The sequence below is a fragment of the Ctenopharyngodon idella genome, chromosome 10, assembly GCF_019924925.1.
Source record: "Ctenopharyngodon idella isolate HZGC_01 chromosome 10, HZGC01, whole genome shotgun sequence".
NCBI lineage: Eukaryota > Metazoa > Chordata > Actinopteri > Cypriniformes > Xenocyprididae > Ctenopharyngodon > Ctenopharyngodon idella.
This window is the reverse complement of record NC_067229.1, coordinates 44,755,721-44,783,144: the sequence shown is the minus strand read 5'-3', so window position 1 is coordinate 44,783,144 and position 27,424 is coordinate 44,755,721. Positions and strand designations below refer to the sequence as shown.

At 37.9% G+C, this 27,424-nt stretch overlaps 1 protein-coding gene and 1 long non-coding RNA gene across 2 annotated transcripts in view; one reads left to right on the top strand and one right to left on the bottom strand.

Moving 5' to 3' along the window:
- The window catches only part of rhobtb2b (Rho related BTB domain containing 2b), a 45,200-nt gene that overhangs the window by 12,129 nt on the left and 5,647 nt on the right, over positions 1-27,424 (bottom strand). The window contains exon 2 of the mRNA XM_051908204.1: positions 21,254-21,327. The gene's annotated coding sequence lies outside the window, so the exon portion shown is untranslated. The remainder of the gene's footprint in view (positions 1-21,253; positions 21,328-27,424) is intronic.
- On the top strand, positions 12,226-20,896 carry LOC127520252 (uncharacterized). The gene is made up of 6 exons (XR_007932072.1): positions 12,226-12,362; positions 17,516-17,618; positions 18,086-18,180; positions 18,858-19,202; positions 19,576-19,647; positions 19,733-20,896. It is a non-coding gene; the product is annotated as an uncharacterized LOC127520252 (long non-coding RNA).

The following is a 27,424-nucleotide window of genomic DNA, read 5'->3' as shown; positions in this document are numbered from 1 at the left end:
TTTCCACTAGTAAAAACTAGAATTTTTGATATCTGTAATTGTATTTTCACTAGTGAAATGTCAGGCTGCCATTCAAATTCAATTGTTAATATCAAGAATTAATTCCAATTTCACATATCAGAAATACAATTCTTACTAGTAAAAATCATAATTTTTGATATCAATAATTACATTGTTACTAAAATGCAAATTTTTGATATCAAGAATTCATTTGGCACTACTTGAAACGGCAGTTCTTGATATCAACAATTGAACTGCTACTAGTAAAAATTTTCATTTTTGATATCTGAAAATGTATTTCTGACATCAATATAATTTCAGATATCTAAAATGGCTTTCTTACTAGTAACAATCAAATTTATGATATCAGAAATGAACACTGTCACTAGTGACAATCAAATTATTGATATAAAAAAATTTGCATTTTAACTAGTGAAAATTCAATTGTTGATATCAAGAATTAAAATTGATACTAGTGGAAATGTAATTCCCGATATCAAGAATTATCAGTATTATCAGTATTATCACATCTTTGGATTGTGAGTTAGCTGCTGTAACTGTGTTTGTAAAACACATTTGTTGTGGCAAAGAAAGCCAAAATAAAAAACTAATCAAACTCTGCAAATCCATTAAAATAATTTACAACAACTGCAAATAGAATTGTGATTTTTTATCACAACATGTCTGTTATGATGCATCAATTTTAACAATAGCGAATATCGCAGATATCCCCTTATCAAAAGTGCAGGGGTCGATTGCTGTCTTTTCAAAACTGTAGGGGTCATGACCCCCCGTCCCCCATGTCAACGGCACGCCTATACAGACAGTGATGCTTGTGCAACAAGAATAATGTGCATAGTTCTAATCTGTCTTAATATAACTCATTCTTAATCATAATATGTTTAGATTCTATCAATATTAGAGGCTGCTTAATATGTAGCTCTGTTTGACACATTTTATATCAGGGGTCCCTGCTCCATGTCTCTCTCACCTAAGGGGTCCTTGCCCTGAAAAACATGAAAGACCCCTGCTGCAGGGGGTATCGAGAGCAATCACGCTCGGCCTCGGAGCACAGCAAACGTGCCCAGTGTGAAAGATACATTAAACAACAGTTGTAAATTAAGTTTTAAGGGACTGTACAGGCTGGGTTGTTTTGATTTATGACCACCAGAGGGCATCATAAGAACACTCAAAAACTACAGCTAAAAAAAAAAAAATTCAATAAATGTAAGATAAGCAGCAGTAAATGTTTAAATAAGACAATTAGACAGGGCATTCTATAATGGTGCATTACTGCGCAAAGGAAAGACAACCGTCATAAACATGTCAAAATACTGATGAGAAGATTATTCACATGCAACACACATAAGCCTAATGCAATACACAAACTGGCTATCTAACTGCAAATGTGTGTTCTATGGAGATTAGAATGACGCAGTAATGATAAATAATAATAATAATAATAATAACTTTATTTTTATATAGCGCCTTTAAAGTAGCTTCTCAAGGCGCTTTACATAAAACAACCAAATGAGAATACAACACACACACAAAGCAAAGGGAGGAGGGAGTGCATTCCAAAGCCTAGGAGCGTAGGATGAGAAGGCCCTATCCCATACAGAATGCAGCCGTGTCTGTGGGACTGCCAATAGACCAACTTGTGAGGAGCGTAAGCAAATATTACTCCTAGATTTTTTTAATTTGGATTGTGATTCCAAAACAGAGCCATCTACATTTAAAAATAGTGAACCAGCTTTACGAAGCTGATGAGAGGTGCCAATAAGCAAGACCTCTGTCCTATCACTATTGAGACACAAAAAGTTTTGGGACATCCATAAAATGGCCTGGTAACAGTTTAAAAATAAATTTCTCACACGGAAGACAAGAAACAAGATGTCAGAAACATATCACAAGACATAAAAACAAACTTCAATTGACTTGCAATTTCTCCTCTAACTTTGTTACATCTGTCAAATTCATGGGTCCATAACTTCATGATGCTACAGTAAAAATGTTTGAAATTTTGAACAGTAACATGTGAACAGTAACACCCAGATACAGCACCCAACTTTTAACGCACCCAGATACAGGAGAAATTGCATTATTAGCCCAATTGGAGGCGCTATATCTCAGCTTCCTTTGAGGGTGCGTTAAAGTTGCACTGGATGCTTATTCCCAATGCACTTGACTGGTGCTATGCAAAATTATGGACAATTTTACTGTAGCATTAAGTTATGGACCCATTAATTTGAAAAATGTAACAAAGTTACTGGAGAAACTGCAAGGAAGCTGAGATATATAGCGCCTCCAATTGGGTCAATAATGCAATTTCTCCCGTATCTTTAATTAGCCGCTGTTGCTGATAATTAAATCAGCACACTAACAAGGTAACGCCCAACCATACACACACACGAGGGCGAGTCAGTGAATCCATGAACCGTGACAGTACCCCCTCTCCTAAGAACACCTCCTGGCGTTCCCAGGAGAACCTACCTGTAGATTGTAATCATCTATCAGGGAGTGATCCAGAATGTCCCTAGCAGGAAACCAACTTCTCTCCTCCGGACCGTAACCTTCCCAGTCCACCAAGTACTGGAATCCACGTCCCCTCCGTCTAGCATCCAGAATACGATGAACCGAATAAGCGGGTTCCCCATCTACGAGGCGCGGTGGGGGAGGAACCAGGGTAGGCGGATTAATGTGGGAATGAAAAATGGGTTTTATTTTGGACACATGGAAGACGGGATGAATTCTCCTGTACGCAGGAGGAAATTTAAGGCGGACTGTCAATGGACTAAGGATCTTAGTGACAGGAAACGGGCCAATGAATTTAGGTGCAAGTTTATTACAAACGGATCGGAGAGGAATGGTCTTAGAAGAAAGCCACACTTTTTGACCAACGACGTATACGGGAGGTTTCAGCCGGTGGTGATCGGCCTGAGCCTTGGTGCGCGCTCCCACCTGAAGAAGAGTCTCACGGGCTCTTCTCCATGTGTGACGACACCTCTGGATGAAGGCGTGAGCGGAGGGGACCGCGACTTCAGATTCCAGACTAGGAAAAACTGGTGGCTGGTAACCTATACTACACTCAAAAGGCGAAAGACCCGTGGATGATACTGGTAACGAGTTGTGAGCGTACTCAACCCATGAGAATTGTTGGCTCCAGGAGGAAGGATTCTGAGCCACCCTACATCGTAAGATCCTGGTCGGCTCTCTCGGCTTGTCCATTACTCTGGGGATGAAAACCAGACGACAGACTGACAGCCGCTCCCAGTAACCGACAAAATTCTTTCCAAAATTTGGAAGTAAATTGGGATCCCCTGTCGGAAACCACATCAATCAGGAGGCCATGGATACGAAAGATGTGATCAACGACAGTAACCGCTGTCTCCTTGGCTGAGGGTAATTTGGGCAAGGGAATAAAGTGTGCCACCTTCGAGAACCGGTCCACTACGTTAAAATTACCGTATTACCCTGTGAAGGAGGGAGACCTCTGACAAAATCTAGCGCTATGTGGGACCAGGGTCTCAAAGGGACAGGCAGCGGTTGAAGGAGTCCATCTGGGGGACGATTGGAAGTCTTACCACGAGCACAAACCGAGCAAGCCAAAACAAAATCTCGAATGTCGCAAGAAATACTGGGCCACCAAAATCGTTGCTTGACCAAAAACCTGGTCCGACTGACTCCTGGATGACAAGCCACATTGGAACCATGCCCCCGCCGAATAACATCTGACCGTAATCCCTCCGGCACAAATAACCGACTCGGTGGACCCCCGTGCGGACCTTCGATTCGACCTCCCATGTGAGTGAGGAGATAAACAGTCTCTCAGGTAAAATACACTCGGGAGTAGACGGGCGCTCAGAACGATCAAAAATACGAGATAACACGTCTGGTTTGATGTTCTTGGACCCAGGACGATACGAAAGAGAGAAATCGAAATGACCGAAAAAAAAAAAAAGAGCCCACCGAACCTGCCTGGAGTTAAGTCATTTGGCGGACCTGATGTATTCCATGTTCTTGTGATCGGTCTAGACGATAAAAGGTACCCCTGACCCTTCAAGACCAGTAAGGCCATTCCTCCAATGCTAATTTGACTGCCAACAACTCTCTGTTACCAATATCATAATTACGTTCGGCAGTCGATAAGCGATGAGAAAAAAAATGCGCATGGGTGCATCTTATCGTCCGCGGCGGTGCGCTGGGAAAGAACTGCTCCTACCCCCACCTCTGACGCATCGACCTCCACCACGAACTGACGTGACGGATCACGGGCTACAAGGATGGGAGCTGAAACAAAGCGACTCTTAAGGTTGGAAAATGCAGCCTCAGCTGCATTAGACCACCTGAACGTCGTTCTGGTGGAGGTCAAGGCGGTCAGAGGAGCGGCTAGTTGGCTGAAATTGCGAATAAAACGGCGATAAAAATTAGCGAATCCCGGAAACCTTCGTGAAAAGAGACGCTCCCTGCAACCGTTCAAAGGCTGAAGATATCAGCGGCAAAGGAAAAGTATTCTTTATTGTGATGTTCAGCCCTCGATAGTCAATACACGGTCGCAGTGAACCATCCTTCTTACCCACGAAAAATTCCGGCGCCAGCCGGAGATGAAGAGGGACGAATGAGCCCAGCTGCCAAAGAATCAGAAATATATTTCTCCATGACCTCCCTCTCAGGGTTAGAAAGTAAGTATAACTTGCCTTTAGGCGGAGAGGTACCTGGCAATAAGTCTATAGCACAGTCATAGGGACGATGTGGAGGAAGTGAAGCAGCCCGGGACTTACTGAACACTCCCTTCAGGTCGAGGTAGTCCTCCGGCACGTTAGACAGGTTCACTGGCTCCTCCTGTAACACAGAACACGAGACAGACGGACATGAAGACACTAAACAATCAGCATAACACTGACGACTCCACTCCATGACGGAGCTCTGTCCCCAATCGATCCTGGGTCTGTGCTTAGCCAGCCACGGATGACCCAGTACGATCGGCACGAGGGGGGACCTGGAAATTAAAAAACAAGTCTGTTTTTATGATGTTACTTTTTTAACTTTAGTTAGTGTGTAATGTTGCTGTGTAACATCTGCAAAGTTACGACGCTCAAAGTTCAAAGCAAAGGGAGATATTTTCTTTTACAGAACTCACTTTTTAAGGACTAAAACAAAAGCTGGTAGGGACTACAACGAGCTTCTTCCTGGGTTGGTGACATCACAAACCCCAAAATTTACATAAACCCTGTCCCCGGGAATGCGCAACAAAGGGGGTGAGGCCATGTTGGGCTGCTTTAGAGAAGAGGAAGAGTTTTTGTAGTAGAGTGTTGTTGCCATGCCGTCGAGACACTGTTATTTTTACCCCGAAAAAAATTATTTTTAACTCGGTTCCTGAAAATGATAATATCAGTATGTCTCTCTGAGCTTCCTCAATCTAAGTGAGTTGCTTGACCTGAAAGATGGAGCAGTTCCCACTTTTTATGGGCCACAGCCTGTAAGTATGTTTTATTCTTTGTTGATGTGTTTTCCACTAATAGTTTATGTTGTAGCAAGGACATAAACAGACCCACTTCATCTCCTGCTTCTGTTTTTCTCTGGCTTTCTCCGTCAAACTTTCAGGCTGATAGAAGACTGTTAATAGAGTCTTGAGGACAAGACTTTCTGTTGACAGGTTTGCTGGGTTGCACACACCAGACAAACGAATATCTTTTGACAAGATCCTGCGTCCAGGGCCGGATTTGATATTTTTAACGTGGAATATTCTATCCGATCTAACATGAGGGAGACATACAAAATGTGCAGGGCTGGTTTTACTCCAGGACAGGTTTGAGAACCACTGGCCTATGGTCATCAGTCCTCCTCTAGTATACCTCTCAACTGTGGAGTCCCACAGGGATCAATCCTCGGGCCAGTATTGTTTACCCTGTACATGCTACCTTTGGTTTCCATTTTTAATAAATACGGAGTATCCTTTCATCTATATACTGATGATACTCACATCTATTTTCCCTTAAAACATAACGATAAAAATGGTTTACAACCACTGTTTGTCTGTTTAAAAGAACGCAAGCTTTGGCTTTCAAGTAATTTTCTAAATTTAAATGAAAATAAAATTCTATTTGGGCCTAAGGAAAACTACGTTTGATGTTAACCATGGTTCTCTTGCCCCATATGAAACTCAATGCGCTAGAAATCTGGCCGTTCTGTTTGATCACATCCTAAAATTTGATAAACAGATCAGTACTTTTGTAAAATCATGCTTTTTTCATCTTCAACAACTCTCTAAAGTGAAACCCTTTTTATCCCAGACTAACTTCCAAACAGTGATCTGTAGACTTATTTATTCTCTTTGGCTTTCAATCAATACTCTTTGATCATAGGTTCGATTATTGTTTTCTATTGTTGTGTTCCTTTATTGGTAGTTTTATTTCTTAGTCTTATTCTTTTCTGTACAACACTTTGTTCAGCCTTGGTTGCTTTTAAATATTCTTTATTAAAAAACATTGTATTGTATTGTATTGTATATGGTTTGTGTTTTTCTGTATATTTTGGTTATTAAGCACTGAAAATAAGCAAATGAAGATCAAGTTGCTGCTGAAAAATTCAATAAATTGATTCGGTGATGAAGAATTGGTTGTTTTGAGTTATTTCATGCACTGTCTGAAGTTGACTGAAGCCTTGGGCAGACATTGAGGCTGAGAATCCCTGTATAACTTGATGCATAATTATCCAGTTTGTTGATAAGAAGATAAAAGGCTCTAATGGTTCAGAAAATAAAGCTGGCGCAAAGGACAAAAACCAACAGTGGTAATGTAAGTCATTAAGTCATCAGTAAATTAATTGAGCTGTTTTAAGACGACGTATCATTTATCTTGAAAACAAGATGGCAGAAGAAGCCTTGGGGAAAACAGTGGGCCAACTTAAGAGGGAGAGAACCACTGCAAAAATGTGTTTTATCAAGTAAGCGAACTTTCTCATTCGAGAGTCAAGTCAAATGATTGAATGTGAACTCAAAAGAATTCCAGAAACTCTCTTCTAGTGCAAGAGCACTTTTAGATGATAATGATGACTATGGGATTGCTGGCAAAGCAAAGAATGAGGAGAAAGTGGAACTTGAAATGCAGCACGCAGCAGTTATTGAGAAGACTGTTAATGATTGTGAGACAAAGCTTGAAGAAGTGCAAAAAAAAAATTGTCCAAATTAGAGTGGCAGAGGTATAGCCAAGAGGAAGTAAAGGGACGGATCACCAAAAAATGGACTATCTTCTTTCAGATGAACACAATAGGAGTTATATTAAAAATATCCTGGCTCTCCCAAGCTTTATAATGATAGTGATATGACCCAGTATTTTGATGTCCAAAAAAGTCCATCCATTCTAAACATGGCTCCAGAAGGGTTAATAAAGGCCTTCTCAAGCAAATCAATGGGTTTTTGTAAGAAAAATATACATATTAAACAATTTATAAACTAAAATAACTTTTGCAGTCCATGAAGCTGAAAAAGCTTGTGATCATTCTGCTTCAATACCTGTTGCTGGTGTCAACTGTGAAGGATATGAAGTTTTAACTAAATTACTTGGAAAGACTTGTAAGTAGAGCAGTCAAAATGGATTCCTACAACAGAGAAGGTTTTTGAGGGCAGAGTAAAGCAGTTAAAAGTAGAGTTGCATGATTCTGGATAAAACGAGAATCACGATTTTTTGGTTTCATATAGAGATCACGATTCTCCCACAATTCTGAATATACAACCAAACAAAATAACATGTAATTTAGGCCTACAGGAGGTTCTGACAAAATATAAATTGCTGACTCTAATTGCTGGAAAATGTTTGAATGAATTATTTAAAAAATGGTTTTGAATGAATTCAGTGACTCATTAATAAATACTTGTTTCATTGCTGGATAAATCAGTGTTTTTGAACGAATCTTTTAAATGAACGATTGAATGACAAATACATTTTTTTAACAGTCAGTTGTCGCCACCTGGTAATATTAGATGTAATTGATACAACCGTTATTTGACGTGCCAAGTTCATTTCAAAAGGTAGTTTGCTCTATTTTGATCGCTATTGTAGACATTGGTGTTTAAATAGCCTACTAACTTAAAACTTATATCTCAGTACTTCTGTGATAATGTGAATATTTGTAACAGAGAAATAACTAATGTGTGATTCAAAACGGCTCTCTCTGGCTCTGACAGCACACAGATTTGAACGTTCTGGGATGATTTTGTCAAAGGTTTAATAGACGCGGGAGAATCGTTGTCATTAATAAAGTAGGATCGCGTGGGTGCTTGAATCAAGATCGCGATCTTTTTACGATTAATCGTGCAGCTCTAGTTAAAAGTAGCCTATACAAAATAATAGACTTGTTTAGAAACAAAAAAAGTGAGTTTATTACTGACCTGTTGATTTTAAGGAAACAGGAAAACATTCAACTCGAACAACTCAGAATCCCTGACAAGGTAGAAAGACTAGATAAATCGGAAAATAGATTTGAAAGGAGACGTGCATCTACAAGGACCACACATAAAGATTCTGATGGTGGGTGTGTGGTGTGTGTGGACTCTGTGGAACTGTAAATAATTAATACAAGATTTTCTTCTGTAAGAGGTTTAAGGAGTTAAAGCTAGCTGAAAAGAAAGCTGCTTTGAGAAAGATTGGGGCATGTAAAAAATGTCTTGGACATCCTGATCATCATTATTTTCTCTGTCCAAGAAGAGAATCCATGAGTGGCTGTGAGAAAAGGTCTCTGAAGGAAAATAGGAATGTGCTAACCGCAGAGCAAGAGGAATTTTTGCTGTACTTTCCCCTGAGATGGCTGAGCGATTTTTTACCAACAAAGCAGCAACAGTGACTTGCACTGGAAAAACCAAGTTTAAGGGAAAAAAAAGTTTAAAGTTTAATGGACTTTAACGGAAAGTTATAACCAATGCTAAGCAGAAGATTGGAACTTTGGTAGATCTTGCATCAGATAGACCTACCAACTCTAGCTGAACCCATGGAACTTCTTCCCCCGTCGAAAAATACAAAGGGTGGCTGGTTACTGTATGATGATTGAAATTGTGAAAAATTACAGCTGGTTTGACAGGCTACCTTTAGGCCAAACGGTATTGTAGTTTAATGATTTTAAATGGGTTCAGTACTGTATATAAAAAATACCAGGTTAATCATCTGAAAAACAAGCCTTACGCATCACAGAGAGTAATATTGTATTTTTTTTCCTACTATGGTCAATGGGGGGCGAGATCTGCTTGGTTACAAACATTCTTCCAAATATCTTCCTTTGTATACAGTTTTATACAGGTTTGAAACAACTTGAGGGGTAGTAAATGATGACAAAATTTTCACAACATTTTTGTGTGAACTATCCCTTTAAATGTGACGTGACAGATTGCTGTAGCGGCACGTGAACTGATCATCTCTCGTTCTTTACTACTAGTTAACAGTAAATAAACCCGAATGAACATTAGAAGGTATGTTGAAAGATACAGTAACTTAGTGAAATGAATCATGTCTCATGTAGTTGCTCAATCAGTGTTTCAACCGCAGAAAGAGGTCAATAAAACAGCTGGAGAACAATGTCACGTAATGTCACTTTTACCTCAAACTATTTAATGACCACAGCATAGCTAGAAAAATTAACTATAGAGGAGTATTTTGCTAAATATATGCACTATATTACATTTTATATTTTTACTCATCATGAAAAAAATATTATAACATTATTATGAAAACCTGTTCATTTGTTTTAAAAGGGTGATTGATTAGGATTTCACTTTTTGAACTTTAGTTAGTGTGTAATGCTGCTGTTTGAGCATAAACAACATCTGCAAAGTTACGACGCTCAAAGTTCAATGCAAAGGGAAATATTTTCTTTTACAGAAATTTCTTTTTAAGGACTTCAACAAACGGCTGGTAGGGACTACAACAAGCTTCTTCCTGGGTTGGTGACATCACTAACCCTAAAATTTACATAAACCCTGCCCCCAAAAACACGCAACAAAGGGGGTGAGGCCATGTTATTGCAATACAGTAAATAACACAAATGCAATAGCATGTCATAAAAGCAAGATGACAACATGACAATTGACAAGTTATAACCGTAATTAAACTAAACTATACCTGTTCTAACTTCATGTAGCATATATTCTGTAAGCATCTTACAACAGTTCCCAAACAAGTGATTTATAGATTATCATGACATGCTAATCAATGACTTTAAGATAGTTAACTCCACATCAGCTACATAAATTCATCAACTAAGCATTCAGAAACGTCCTGTTACATTCTACATCATGTCACTTCTTCTTGAGTCTCTCCATCATTGTCAGACTCCGTTTTGAACATAAAAGGCTGAACATTTCTAACATTTTAAGTGGGTCTGCGTGAGGTAATCAGCGCTGCTAACACTATGTGCTAACACTAGCTCTTGAAACTCTGCCCTCTTCTTGAGAGCAGCAGCTCATTTGCATTTAAAGGGACACACACCAAAACGGAGCGTTTTTGCTCACGCTCAAAGAGTGCCAATTTTAACATGCTATAAAAAATGATCTGTGGGGTATTTTGAGCTAAAACTTCACATACACACTCTGGGGACATCAGAGACTTATTTTACATCTTGTAAAAATGACATTATATGACCCCTTTTAAAATCGCATTTTAAATCGGAAAGCACAATTTTGCTCCCCCCAGATCGTGCATCTAGAAGTTAGGATGGTCATGAATATTCAAACTGTTGTCACTCTGAGGCCTCAAATCCTACCATATATTTTTATAATGAACTGAAAATATTTTTAAACTTCATAACATAAGAGGTCTTTAACGTCGTTGAACTAAAATCGAAAGCGCAAAATGGTGTAGTGCCCTTATCAAATCAAACAGGATACAATTTATTTTAAGTATGAAGCGCGTACTTTGCTCACGTGATAGGCTATATTACTTTCTCAGAGATAATAATAATAATAATAATAATTATTATTATTATAGCCTGTTCTAATTGTTTGGCTAATTGTTTTCCTAAAACTAGTGTAAATGTAATGGAGACACAACAACTAAAAAGAGGTTTGGGTGTACTAAAGTCCAGGTACAAGAATTTTTACTGTTCCATTTGCTCACTGAACATGGGTTTGAGCTCTTATATTTCTGGATTTAACTTTAAAATATAGAGACTTTTCTTGCCCCCGGGGAAATTGAGGTCCACCCCTCATAGTCTCACAAAATTCTGAGGAAAACACTGGCTCCATTGTTAACCATTAATGAGCAAACCAGTGATAGCTTTGATGTCACTAGTCTAGCAGTATGTATTACAATGCATGTATTATGGTATGCATTGGACCAGTTGTTTTGAGCGCTGTAGCTACAAAATTCGGTTTGACCAGTAAAAAAAATTGTAATTTCCAATATACACTCTGCTTAATTGCCTTTTTTTTTTTTTTTTGAAGGTGGATCTTTTACAGTCATTCAAACAACTGTAGAGTGAAGGGTGTAAGTTTTTACAGTTTAAATTTTAAATAAGTGTGCTAAAATAAAAACTCTATTGCTTTCTCTATACCCATTTTGTTGGATCATTTAGAATTTAGACATAAAATTAGCCAGTGTTAAAAATTTTTGTCTCACTTCAGCTTAGGAAAAATAGGCAGTTATACTTTAATAATAAATAGTTATTTTTCCAATACTTTTCAAACCAAGAAAGAAGGGTTGTTCAAATAAATATAATTTGAAACAAGATGGGGCAATAGTTGTGGATTTGGGGCCTCCATATTAACATAGGGCCCAACAGTAGCAGAAGTTCCAGAAAGCCCTCGTCCAAGAGCCTTGTTTAAGAGGCCTTGTATAGGTTATGGGACACATATATTCCAGCATAAATAAACATTTGTTTTCATTGTTGATGGGTTTTCTGAACCAAACTGGGTTGCGTTTCCCAAAAGCATCGTAAGTTGATCATAGAATAATTGCCACCAATGGTCTCTACAATCAATTTAGGCTTATGATGCTTTTGAGAAACGCAGCCCTGGATCGCATGGCCTTAAGACCAAGGGCCACCCCGGGCTTCTGGTAGTCAAGGGCCCCTGGGCACTGGCCCCATAGACCTGGTCGTAATCCATACCCACTGCAGGAATGTACCCTGTCCTGTAGGATTTTCATTCTGTCTTGCAGGATTCCTACATGGTCCCTGCACCATCCTTCAGGGTTCCTGCTGGAATTTTTGAAAAGGAAGTTCAGAATTTTAAGGGAGGGCTGTGGCAAGACTGTTAGAAGGTCGTTTTTGGCAGGAGGACAGAAAAAGGAAGGATGTAAAATCATGATCTTGGTGTGGCCATCCATAAACAACCTCTTTCCCTTTCTGTCTTGATTCTTTTGGAGAAACAGAGAGAAGTGAGTAATCTACTTTTTACACTATTTACAGATAGTAAAATGATCAATGTAGTGCAAATTGTTACCAGGGTCTGTTCTAGTGCTCAGATATTTGTGGACGTGTCAGAGATATCCTCCTGGGACCCAGCAATAGACTTCTGTCCTCTGTAGTGGACATTATATTTTCGTGATTTTCTCTGACATCATACATGTCACAGTTTTAAGTCTGGATGTCCTGTAAAGAGCACATTCAGGGCTATGCAGAGAAACCAAATTTTTAGAGGTTTCCCTATGACAACAACTTGGTCTTTAAATATGACTGAAAATCAAAATTAGCACTCTTCTGGAAATATGATAATATTTTGTAATTATCATTTAAATCGGATTAATTTTCAAATTGTTTGTTATAAATCAACATCTCAGGAAAATGTTATGGGGTTTATAATCTAAATATGACTTTCTGTTACGAAACAGGGCATTGATTTCATACATGACCACTGTAGAGGACACTGGGACTTAAATCATGTTTATCGGGCATTTTAGGAGATGAATAGCGAAATAAATTATATATCAATATTCCTATTAATTATTAGATATTATTATGAAAATGTTGCCAATTATTACTCCCATTATTACACTTCTTTTTTCATTGCATGTTGCTCCAAGAACACATTAATATGCAAATTAGATACAGTGTATAGATGCATTGTATTGAATGGGAAAATCTATGTATGACTATTTTACCCACATATTGCATAAAGTAAAATGGTATATCGATTCATTCCATTCTATCTTTCATAACATAGTTGAGAATCATCTTTATACAAAGTTTGGTTAAAAAAATCCTGAAGCCTAAAAATTGATTGGTGATTAAAAAAAAAAAAAAAAAAAAACCCATTGTTTTGCCTATACATGTCATTTCATGTCATGTTATTTTTTTAAACAATTTAGCCCTGGTGTCCACTACAGAGGACATAGCATAACATATGAATAAAATATAAGTTTTCATAAATGTTTTTTTCCCCCCATTTGTTTCTTATGCTCTAAACAATGTAATGACGTGAAAAAATACTAAATTCAAAAACTTTTTTTTTCTGGGATATACTTTTAGGTTGTATTTTTCTCCCAGTCACCCCTGTAATTCAGAGAGAAATATTTTTAAACTTTCCACCGGAGATCGTGAAGTGACGGAAAACAGAGCAGGCGGATGATAATGTTGCTGCCTATAAAGGTCCACATGATTAGGCGATCTGTTCAGCGGTTTTTGCAAATATTTAGGCTCTTCCAATATATTGCATATTTTACTGGACGGAGGTTTTAAAATAACAGGCAACTGACGAGCGCACAGGGTGCACGACGGATCACCCTCGATATCACAAAGATTTGGCATTTCAATTAATGTATTAAATTATTATTAGGCTATTATTATTATGCTACTTTTATTATTAAATTAATATTAGGCCTACAATTCATTTGCCCCGCAATTATTTCATAGCTCATCACCTGCGGATAAAGTGAGATTAGCTTAGGCTAGGCTACGCCTTGAAACTGTTTTTAAAACATTTGGCTCTTTTATAAAATGAATTAGCCTATAGACTTATAATTTAAATGATTAACAGTCTATCATATATCCGAACACTGTAATCATCAGTCATCAATGAAAATCTTTTTCAAATAATTATCTTCTCATTTCACTATATATAAGAAATTAAATTAAGACAGAAAGGCCTACTGCAATCAGTATTTTGAAGTAGCTTATTCACAGATACCCCGTTAGTGCAGCATCAGATGCATAAAAGCTCGATCAGTTTTTACTTTCACTTTCTGCAGTGAATGACTGAAGTTTGAGACTTCTTCACCAGCATATGCAGCTCGCCTTCATGTTTTAAAACGGAAATATTTCGACGTGACATTTTTCATTTATCACCAATAGCTCCCAAAATGATGGACAAACGATTCACATTTCGCGCGCGTCATTCCCGTGATAATAAAATGAAGTAAATTATTAAATAGATAAGTAAATAAACAAGAAGTAAATGGTAGGCTATGTAAACACTAAATTAGCCAATATATTTTAAAATATAGCCTTGGTCGCACTGAGTCTGAGAATGATGTTGTTCCCATGCAAGGGAATGTTTATAGGCTATAGGGTTTTACAGCCATATAGTGGTTACACGGTGGTATTACACCGTGTCTACACAAGACGCGACTTTTATCGCGTCGCGCCGCAACAACTAAAAACTGTCTACACTGAACGCGACACGCTGTGCCACCCCATTTAAGAAATCTAACAAAGATTGAATCACCTCACTCGAATAGGATACCTATTATTAGTGATAGGCCTATTTATTTTATCGCTAATATTTATGATGATTATTAGTGATACAACATTCGAGTCATGCTTTTTGGGTGTTAATAATAATAATAAATTAGCCTATGTATAATAATTAATGCTAATATACAAACATTAAAAGATAAAAATTGTCTTTGGACTGTGAAAAACAAATTTTACCTGTTAAAATGTACATATCACATCTCTCTAAAGCTCCTTTCACACAGCACATTGATCCCAGCAAACTTCCATAAAATTGCCAGAATGCCCTGGGATTGATTCACCCTTTCACTCAGAGATTCCGGAAAATACCCTGATGTGTCCCGGGATCGTTTGATTTTGGTTCATTCACCCTGCCAGCGATTTTCTGAAATCTGCACCTGCGTTCACACACATTCCGTAATGATCCCGTAAGATTTCAGCTTCAGCGTCGTCACTAGGACACGCCCCTTACGGCATTGATTACGGCTGTTCACACAGAACGCGTTCTGGTTCTGATCCCAGCAATGTTATAGGTCCCCGTCCCGGAATCAATCCGTGTTTGCGTTCACACAGGCATTCTGGAAATTTTATGAGATCAACGTGCTGTGTGAAAGTGACTTAACATTGCCGGGATCACAACAGGTGACAACACTGGAACGCGCCCTGTGTGAACAAAAGCCGTAATCAATGCCGTAAGGGGCGTGTCGTAGTGATGACGCTGAAGCAGAGATGCACTAGTTTATGATCGAATCAGAAAGATAATGCACGAGCGTGGTTTCTCGAAAGAGAAATCACAGATCATAAGCAAACTTTAATACGCTGTGGAGACATCACACGTCACATCGATGTCACGTGTCTTTAAGGAATCTTTACGGGATGTGTGTGAATGCACGTAGAGATTCCAGAAAATCACTGGCAGTGAACCTAAATCAAACACATTATCAGTGCATTTTCCGGAATCTCTGGGTGAAAGGGGCTCAAAGAAATGACACCAGAATTAATCGCAGAGAATACAAAAGAGAATTCCTTGGGAGTCACAGGAAAAGTAAAGTCCACAATAAACTCATATGTCATAAGATAACCTTGAGTGTTAAACAAATGACGAACTAAAACAATACCCATATCAAACCAGCATTTAAAAAAAAAAAAAAAACTTTTGTGCTCATACAAAATAATGGTTATTCCAAATAAAATAACCCCCAACAAAGTTGTTTTCAAACAAAATTTTAACCAAATGATTTTGAGAGTATTATTTAGAGAAATCTAGAAAATCAAGGCCACCATTTTTTATTAAATTTATAACAACAACAACAGATTTATGAATGTAGAGCAATTCTTCTATAAAAAAAAATAAAATAAAATCTGTTCAATAGTTTTAACAGTTTTATTGTCTAAATGTAGATAAAGAAATAGAGGTTAGTCTAGAAATTCCTTCTTTTGACAGAAGAACTCTCTTTTTCAAAGGCAGGATTAAAATTCAAAGAAACTTTTCGATATTAAGATTCAAACCTGAAGCATATGAAAACTAGCTGACTAATTAAAATACTTTTATCAGAATTATGATTTCCGAAAAATAGCCTTGTCGAATTCCTCTTTCTAAAAGAAATCTGTATGTGGTACCATGACCTAATTTCACTGAGCTTTCAAAAAAACGGCTTTTTTCACACAAAAAGGGGGGGGGGAAGGGTGGTTGAAGACAAGTCTAATATTATTAAAAATATGACAGTTTTTCATAAAACCGGATTGATTTTCATCAATAATGGAGTTCAAAACCAACTTGAAACGCCCTAGAGAAAATAAGGACAAACGATTTATATTCATCATTATAAAGGCTGATAGGTCTCCAATTTTCTTAGAAAAGAGTGTCCTTTTTAGGCTTTGGTATTAAACGAATGGCACCTTGCTTCGCACTAACAGTAATCTCAGAGCAATTTAAACTCTCTATATACACTTGGAAGGGAAAGAATTTAGAAACTCAGAATATAACTTAAAAATTCAGCTGTTAACCCATCATTACAGGCAACTTGTTATTTTTAAACTGAGAGCTTCCTTAACCTCAACGACAGTAATTGGCGAGTTACACAAAAATTTTTCATTATGTTTAATATAATTAACATTACTAAGGTGCTTACAGTATCTAAATCATCTATATTCAATTTAGATTTATACAAATTCGAATAAAACTTATAACAAAATTGAGAAATTTCAATAGGGTTTTCTGAGACATTAAGTCTCAAATGAAAGAGGTTTAGTACAACCAGGACTGGCCAGACTGAGCAATTGAAGAAGAAGGGCCTTAGTAAGAGAGGCGACAAAGAACCCGATGATCACTTTGACTGAGCTCCAGAGAACCCGTGTGGAGATGGGACAAAGTTCCAGAAGGACAAACATCACTGCAGCCCTCCACCAATCTGGGCTTTATGGCAGAGTGGCTAGACGGAAGTCTAAACATGTGAAAGCCCGCTTGGAGATTGCAAAAAAGCACCTGAAGGACTCTCAGACTGTGAGGAACAAGATTCTCTGGGCTTTCCGTCTAGCCACTCTGCCATAAAGCCCAGACTGGTGGAGGGCTGCAGTGATGTTTGTTCTTCTGGAACTTTGTCCCATTGGGTTCTTGGTCACCTCTTTTACTAAGGCCCTTCTCCCCCGATTGCTCAGTTTGGCCAGGCGACCAGCTCTTGGAAGAGTCTTGGTTGTGCCAAACTTCTTCCATTTGAGAATTATGGAGGCGACTGTGCTCTTGGGAACCTTCAGGCAGTTCCTTTGACCTTGTGGCTTAGTTTTTGCTCTGATTTGCATTTCCAGTTGTGAAGCCTGTTATAGAGAGGTGTGTGCCTTTCTATGTATCTGTCTACCACAGGTGGACGCCAAACAAGGTACAGAAACATCTCAGCAACAAACAAGAGAAATGGGAGGCACCTGAGATAAATATCAAGTATTGTTGTAAAGGGTCTGAATACTTGGTAAAACTAATTTTTCTTTTTAATAAATTTACAAACATTTCTAAATTTCTGTTTGCACTTTGTCATTATGGGGTACTGAGTGTAGATTAATGAGAAAAATTAATTTAAACAATTGTAATATCAGGCTGCAACATAACAAAATTGAAAAATGTGAAGGAGTTTGAGTACTTTCCGAATATACTATAAACGCGTTTAAATATTCTTCAGTCTCTTAATCTTCGGCAAAAGAGTTTTGGATCTTGCTGTCTGTCTTGCGAGAAGTGAATCGCACACTGTAAAAAAGAATTGTTGGTTAACTTAAAGTAATTTACCTGGTTGCCTAAAAATTTGAAATAAATGAGAAAGAAAAATCTATATCGATTGACAGTCTCATCCTCGTTATATTGTAACCTCTGTTCTGTCACTAAATAGATGTGATGCAGGGGAACTGTCATTAATGTTATTGTTTTCCTTCTATTTATTTGCAGGTTTTTGACTTACGCATTGCCGCTTCTAAAAGTTTTCTTCACCATATAAAGATGCAGAAGACATCTTGAATATATTCTGTTTTTCCTTGTTTAAGGTATTTCACCAAATATCCTGTGTTGGAACTGATTTGTTAATAAAGAGATGTGATAAAATGTCAACCCTGTTTTCTGTGTTCTGTATTTTGTTTAATGCATTTATGTTTTTCATACATTTTTTTTTCTTTTGGGACAATGAAACAATTGCTACTACAAATTAACAATATTTAATTGAACCAGTAACATGGTTTGGAAAAATTAAATTTTTCCATTGGCTCAACCACCCTGATCTCATGGCAATTCGTACATATTTTACAAGGTGGCTAATTCGTACAACATCACTCATACAATTTCGTACGTTTTATGCTAAATCGTACGTATTCTACGAGTTGCCAAATTCGTGAGAATTCGTATGAATGACCCCTAACCCCACCCCTAAACATACCCGTCACTGGGGTTTAGACAAATCCAAATTGTATTGTATGAATTGAGGTTGTACGAATTAGCCACCTTTTAAAATATGTACGAATTAGTTGTGAGATAGCGTTGGCTCAATATATTTCTGATTGAGCCAATGTTAACAGACTGTTGTCGGGGGAGGGGGACTGGGGTAGGATCCACATTTCATAGGACACTTTTATTGTAAAAAAAAACTTAACAATTGGTTAAATTGTTAAAGAATTTATGAAATCTATTGTTTAAACATCCTTTTTGATTACTTATTTCCACCATGCAGCCACAAAAACCACTGGTCATGGACACGATCTCCACTGTGTCCTGCTCACAGAGCTCACCCCAGGCTGTTGCTGCAAGCCCGCAGATATCAACCAAAAAACGGCAAGGCCCGCAACCACCAAAGCCTGTGAACCCAGCCTGCACTCCCTCTCCTCCTGTGATAGTTCTCCAGCCGCTGCCACAGAGCTCACCCCAGTCTGTTGCTGCAAGCCCGCAGATATCAACCAAAAAACGGCAAGCCCCGCAAGCACCAAAGCCTGTGAACCCAGCTTGCACTCCCTCTCCTCCTGTGATAGTTCTCCAGCCGCTGCCACAATGCCTGGGCCCTCATCCTCCTCCATCTGCTGTAGGTGAACCAGAAACAACTCATAACAGCTCTCAGTGATACAGTACGTGTCGGGTCCCCGTTATGATAACAGTAACTCTCTTAAATGTTTGCAGAACAAGCAGGAAGCCTGTAGCTTTCTCTATTTCTGTTTTATTATGTGACACACCATGCCACACACCAACATAGTTTTTCTGGAGTGTTCCACACTGTTGGCTCTAGTCAGACGCTGTTGGGTTTTTTGGACTGATTCAGTATGTAGAATCGGTGTCGGGCCTTAGAGCGAGAGAAAGAGAACTCTGATTGGCTGTTCAGATTAGTCTTATAGGGCCCTACAGATCCCTTCATTAGTAAATTCCGTCATCACTTTAATGTTGTTCGCCATCATTCTCAGGACCCCAACGTGCAGAAACATGCCACAGATATCCTTAGAAAGATGCTGGAGCAGGAGGAGGCAGAGCTACAGGTATGAGTTCAGTGTTCCTCTAACATGTGTGTGCTGTCATGTCAAATTTAAACACGTCATAAATGACGCTGCCCTCACTGTGCAGAACCTTCTGGAGGAACAGTCTCGAAACCCCTCCCCTTCACTAGAGAAGAGAATAGAAAGTTCCAGACGAAGAGCCAATCAAATCAGAGTGAAGATCCAGCAGGATGTGGTGAGATTTGTGCTTAAAGGGATAGTTCACCCAAAAATGTAAATTCTGTCATCATTTACTCTCCCTCAAGTAGCTCCAAACCTGTATAAATTTCTTTGTTCTGCTGAACACAAAGAAAAATATTTGGAAGAATGTCAGTAACCAAACAGATCTCACCCCCCTTGACTAACTACCGTAGTATTTTTTTTCCTACTATGGTAATGAGGGGCAAGATCTGTTTGGTTACTGACATTCTTCCATATATCTTCCTTTGTGTTCAGCAGTCGAAAAGAAATTATGGTTTTTGAGGAAAAAAAAAAAAAAAAAAAAAAAAAAAAAAAAAGAATTTTTTTTAATACTTTTTAATACTTTTTAACCACAAATTCCACTAGCTCTGCGATGCGCCACGCATTATGCAATCATGTTAGAAAGGTCACGCGTGACGTAGGCGGAAGTACCGAGCAAGTGTTTACAAAGCGAATGTGCAAAGACTAAGTCAAACGCCCTTTACAAAAAAGGTAAAACAACAATGTCGGACGATTTTGAAGTTGGAGGAGAAAATCAAATAAGACTTCTGCCTACGTCACGAGTGACCTTTCCAACGTGATTATGTAATGCGTGGTGCAGTGCAAGACGAGCATTTGTGATTAAAAAGTATTTAACTTTTAATTTTTTTTAGAAAATGACAGATTGTTTTGCTGGATAAGATCCTTATTCCTCATCTGGGATCGTGTTGAGTCCTTTGTTTTCCTCAAAAACCTTCATTTCTTTTTGACTGAAGAAAGAAAGACATGAACATCTTGGATGACATGGGGCTGAGTAAATTATCAGGAAATTTTAATTCTGAAGTCAACTAATCCTTTAACTTAATTAATAAGTTAATTAATTAATTATGCACACCCTTATGTCAAAGTGCCTGTCTTGGTGAGTATTCATGTAAATACACCCAGTTATGTCTTAAGACTTAAGTGGAGTAAACAGAATAAGAGCACACGTGAAACAAAATATTGGATCCGTGCAGCTCTTAAAGTGACAGCAGACTAATAAACTTGCTTTAATTTAATTTTAAATGAAAAATGTTTGTCTCTTGAATGAAATTCCATCTTTTTGATCTTTGATAGCATGTGGGGGAAAAAAGGCATAACAAACAGAAATGGAGAGAAGTTGCATTAAAATCAGCCTTCACTGTTGGCGCTGATAGCCTAGTGGTTAGCGCACTGACATATAGCGCAACTGCGCCTCTGGCTGACCTGGATTTGAATCCCGACTCGAGGTCGTTTGCTGATCCCGTTCCCCTCTCTCAACCCAATGCTTTCCTGTCAGTCTCCACTGTCCTATCCCTTAAAAGCACAAGAAGGCCAGTTGTCTGGTCTCATCATTGCTAACCATCGCTAACCTGACTACCTACCTGCTCTACTCACTTGAGATACTGACCTGTCTTCTTCTTCCGTCGTCCTCCACCAGAACTCCTGCAATCTTATTCTCTGGTCCTATTCCACGCCAGTCATCTGCAAAACAATTAACTCAGTTACCTGCAAGCTAAGTTTGACCAAACTATCAGACTGCTATATACTCATCCATTCATTTCTCTTGCTGCTTCTCCGATACCAGCAAATAAATATACCTGTTTTGCTGCTTACCTGTCTTGCCTCCTCCTTGCTTTATTTAAGCCCCAATACTTATTTTTTACACGTACCCTTTTGTGTGTGTGCTTGTGTGTACAGTGACGTGAATTTCGTCAGGTGGTTTTAGCTATGTTATCATCGCTCTTACAGATTTTTAGCATTTTGCGTCATATATTTTGCATTTTAACCCTTTCACAGGTAAGTTTAAAAAATTCTAGCTGAGCCCCCAGTGTGAGTTTTTAAGGTGACCGTTATTTTAAAACGTATCACCTTATTATTTTTATTATTACACACCTTTATAATGATCATGTTAGCCGATGTATAACACGCGATGGGCACCACCATGATAGTTTGCATCATCAGGTTAAGGACTGGATTTAAAGGCACACACAGTTCCCTGCATTCACTCAAAAATATTTCAGTCCAAACTTAAGTTTTATGTATCTGAATTACATTCAAATTTTCCATAAATTTGGATTACATAGTTTTAACATAAACAAACTAATAAACTTATTGTGATTCACATATGTCAGTCATACATAAATGAAATAGGTAAGATTTCTGTAATATTACACAGAAAAATGCCCATGTTAAATTAACACTGCCTTGTGTTCATGTGTGTGCACACTATACAGATTGAGGGGCTGTTTACACAACATGGTTTTCAAATAAAAATGGAAAACTTTTTATCCATTTTGGTCGCTCATTTACGCGACAGCAGCGTTTTGAGGGCCTGAAAACGCAAGCTTTTAAAAAAAGTGTAAGGTTTCGAAAATGATACTGTTACTGTGTTCATGTAAACAAGAAAAAAGTTAATCTGTGAAAACAGTGACGTCATGAGCATGCATATCATGTGCTCACACATGCGTATTACACTTTCGCGCTGTGTTTTTTGATAAAGTGACATCGCCAACTACTGGCCTGGCATGTATAAAACAGCCTTTAGTCATTTTCACAGATCCGTGTTAACAAGGATCATTTTGACAATGCTGTTGTCTGTTTTTAGTTAATTGTTGTCATGTAAACGTACCCTTAAAGTACCATTGAAGCAGTGTTGGAGTTAATGAGATAATCAAGTGCTGATTGAGCATTAGTGATCATTTGTACATCATGAACAGTTAAATGCCCCCACTGGGCAATAAATATGCAACATTATACTCATATTTATTTAGCACACCATAACTCTTGGTCCGTTGTATATTGTGCATTTTTGCATATATGTGTTTTCTTTTTGTAAACAGTCCCTATTATTTTGTCTGTGCTGTGGAAGCTTCTATCACCAAGACAAATTCCTTGTATGTGTAAGCATACATGGCAATAAAGCTCTTTCTGACTTCTGACTAATAAATAAAGCTGGCAATGCTGTTTTTGGAGTTGTTCTATGTCTTCTTTTAACTTCAGTTGATTTAATCTTTTTCTGTTCTTGCTTCTCTGTCCTTCAATGATTCTGGTGTTCATCAGTGTCTAAATTCACTCATTTGTTTTCATTCACTCTCTCAAGTGGACTGTATTAGTAAACTAATGTAGGAAATAGTGAATGAGGGTATTGGTTGTGGTTTGGGACAAAGCTTCGGAATGTTGACTTTGACTGCTATTGATCGCAATTAATCGATTTGACAGCACTAATATGACTAAGTCAAATTTCAGAAGTACACTGGCACATAAGAGGCTTTCGCACCGGAGGAACCTTTTCATAGTTCCTAGAACTATTGCAGGAAGTGCCCGGATTTTGCTGTGTTCAAAACGCAGGAAATAAGAACAATTTTAGTTCTAGGAACTCCTTTTGGGGAACTAAAAAGCCGTGTACACACAGATTATAGTCTATATATTTACTCTACAAACTAACTCTATGAACATGGAAAACAGTGATAAGGGGCTTTCGCTCTGGGTAGTTCTAGGAACTTATTTCTAGGAACTAGCAACCAGGGTTCTCAGAGAACCAATAGTTCCCCTAGGTCAGTTTTCCTGGTTGCATTCGCACATAATCATGTTTTGCTTGGTCCAAAGTTGCGTTGGATTTTCTCCTTAGTGTAAAGGTTGAGAGGTCCATCTACAGGGGCTTTCGCACCGGAGGAACCTTTTCATCATTCCTAAAACTGGGCCTAACCCAGCACAACTTTTAAAAAGCAGTGTACACACAGTTTATAATCGATATATTTACTCCACAAACTAACTCTATAAACATGAAAAACAGTGATAGATGGACCTCTCAACCTTTACGCTAAAGAGAAAATCCAATGCAACTTTGGACCAAGCAAAACATGATTATGTATTTCTGCTCAGCTATTGACATTGGGAATCAACCACACTGCAAATGCAAATAATTTTTCATATACTGTCTACTTTCTTTGTATAACAGTTCTTTCTTATAACGCATTAGACAGGGCTGTTAAACAGATCATAAACAAATGGAGAATACGAGCGCTGTGTGCTAAGGCTCTGGTGTTCTCAGTGCCGTCAAAATAAAAGTCACTACAACAAGCGCGGGTTTTGTCACTTCAGAGTTCCTACTGGCAATGCGAATGCAACCAGGAACACGGCCTTAGGGGATCTATTAGTTCTCAGGGAACCACCCTGGTTGCTAGTTCCTGGAACTACCCTCTATTGAGCTCAAAAATAAAAATATTTTGTCAGTTTGATCAAATGAGTCAAAATGTCAATGTCAAAAAATTGTGGTTGATGTTGCCTTTTCTGTCATTGTTAACTAAAACTAGTTCAAACCTTTTTTATTCATTAAAATAAAGCTGAAATAAAATTAAATATTAGATAAGAATGCAAACTTAAAACACTTAAATGAGAAATGTTGCTAAGTTGAAGTGCTAAAATTAGTAATAAAAATATATACCCCCCCCCCCCCCCCAAAAAAAAAAATAAATAAATATATAAAAATGACCTATAACAAAATTACTAAAACTTAAACGCCAAGTTAAAACAAATATAAAAATATGAATAAATAGTTTAATCAAATATATAATACTAAAATAGCACTGCTTTTGCTACACTGGGATTATAGTTCACATGTAGTCAGTGACATTAATGGAGTAGATTAATCTTGACCTCTTTCCCACTCTTCATTATAAGATGGACGGGCCGTTTCAGAACATAGAACTGCTGAAAAGTCAAGTTCTGACTGATAAAGGTAAGATTCAGTGCCATTTTAGATCTCTTTAACAGAAACTGTCTGCAGACTAATGGCAGTGTGATTGAGCTTCAGTTAAAGAGGTTTTTGTTTGGGTTCATGTAGAGAATCAGCAGGACATTCTAGGGCTGATTTCTGAACTCCAGCAGCAGGTGCTTCAAGACCACAGGTGTGTCTTCAGCTTTCATTTGAATGTTTTCTAATAGCTGATTCTCTCATTTCATTGAATCTGTCAAAAATTACAGTTTATTTTAGGTATTAAATGTCCATCTGAAACAATTAATTCTCTTTTCACAGTGTTGTTGAAGATCTTGTGAAAAAGAGCCAGGTGGTGGACAAACAGGTGGTGGCGCTCAGGGAAATCCTGTGAGTTACTCTCTCTGTGAAAATGACCTCAAAGGCCACATGAGCTCAATACTGACACTGACTTTACTTGTGCTAATGCATCATTCATGACTACAGGTTATTCTAAAGACGAAATGTTTTATCAGAAATCTGCTTTCTGGAGAATCTATTAATGTACTTTTTTTTCATATAATCTTTGTTACAAAACACAAGATCATTGCAATGTAATTTGAGTAACAATTATGATCATAGGTTATAGAATTTTTTTTTCACTGATTAAGAGCCACGATCACAGAAATCGTCACGATTGTTTCATGATGGCAATCTTTCATCTGGGACAGCCAAAAATCGCGCAGTGTATCCCGGGCTTTAGATTAAATCAACTGAAAATAAAAGAAATAAATCTCTCATGATCTCAGCAGAGAAAGATTAAACAACTCCACAAACAGCATTACCAGCTTCACTTATTACTAACCAGACTGAATTTATTTCTGTCAGACATCTACTGAAGTTCTTATTGAGAATTAACAGAGGTTTAGATGTTAATGTTTTAATGAAAGTGTTTTGTTTGAAATCACCGTCATGGAAAATATATTATATATATATATTATATAAAATATATTGAAAAAAGCATTCAGGGGAAGCCTGATCAGATGGTATGATCATAGTATAGTGACCTGATTCTCTGATCTTAGTGTTTAACTCTTTATCAAAACTGTGTTAATATATAAAGTTCTACATTACCATGACTGAGAGACTACAGTAAAGCCCAATGTATAGCTCACTTTTTACGCGTACGTGAGGATCAGCGTACAGCGCGCAACGCGAATTTCGTCATCAGAAGAGTACGCGCACTGCCGGATTTTTGTAACCACGTGTACTTGTAAGCACAGGTCGCACATGCGCATTTTATGTATTTATTTATTTAATTTTTTGCAGTAATTAGTTTATTGGATAAAGCGTCGATTCACAAGGTAGTCGAAGAAAACATGAGTAAACAGAACAGACCGGAGCTCATGCAAGCTACAGCAACAATGGAGGCCTACATAGATGAGAAATTGTGCGAAGAGGTTAGAAAGTACCCTCACTTGTACAGCTCTAGCATGAAAGAATACAAATATATTTACATGGGTTGTAACTCATGGCGAGAGATTGCTCAAAACTTCGCATGCGTCGAACGCCTGTGTATTTGTACGAGTCAAATAGAGTATGCTTTCCAAGGCTGTGCGTTCAACTGTTCGAAAGCCCTGTGTACATGCACAAAAATGAAGTATACACCATCAAGAATCAGCTTATTAGGGTACATTTACACAATAATGATGTACTAAAAATGGAAAGGTTTTTCTTTGTACAGATGACAACATTACCAAAACTATCCGTTCACACGGATCCACGCAAATGACTAAAAACGCTTTATTACGCATGCCAGACAAGTAGATGTCACTCTTTAAAGAAAATTAAAACATAAAATTATGCAACGTTAATCATTTTTCGAATAAGAAAAAAAAAAAAAAAAAAAAAAACTATTATGCATCCAAGGCCAAATTATGACAAAGAGAAATGATTAATTCATTGCTTCAGGCTATGTCTGTTAAATTACCTCACATCCCGATCTGTCATTCATTCTTTTGTCACGTCATATCTCCATAAGCTGAAGCTATGCAGTCTGTACCGGAAACAGAATTGATTAGTTCACCTCTCGAATCTTTGGGTTCAAGTCATTCGTTCATCCCCTGACAGTCCCATAGGCTATAATGCAGTCTGTACTAGAAAGAGAATTGACTAGTTCACCTCTCGAGTCTTCGGGGTTTGAGTCATTTGTTCTTTTGTCACGTGACCGCTTCATTTCAAAAGAATGAACAGCTCAGACCCAAAGACTCGGGAGGTGAACTAATCATTTCTCTTTCCGGTACAGACTGCATTATAGCCTATGGGGCTGTCAGGGGATGAACAAACGAACGACACAAACCCAAACCCGAAGACTCAAGAGGTGAACTAATTCTGTTTTTTGTACAGAACCTATAGGATGTTGCGCGGTCAATCCTAAATAAACAAATCCCTTGATGAGACAACTCAAAGTTCCAAAGTCATATCAAAGATTTGCTCAAATTGAACGAATCGTTCATGAACGACTCATCAAGGTGGCGAGCGAGAAACTTCAGTTAGCCAACCAGCCAGCGGAGTTTAGAGAAGAACATACAGTATATCGTCCTGCACTTTAACTTTCAAAGTTTACTCTCTATGTGTGCGTTTATGTGAAAATGTAAGTCTAATAAGTGTTTACTTATTTGTTAGTATAGTTATCTGTCGTGTTACAGCTTGGCTGTGGCTGAAATCAGTTTTTCTTGTGTTTCTCTTATTCATCTTTCACTTAGTGATTCTGCCTGTTAACAGCAGGTATCATCACAAATCGTTAATCATCATTTAATTAATGACTTAATTATCTAATTAACTGCAACACTGCTTCAATGTTAGTGTTTAACATTCTCTAGAGTG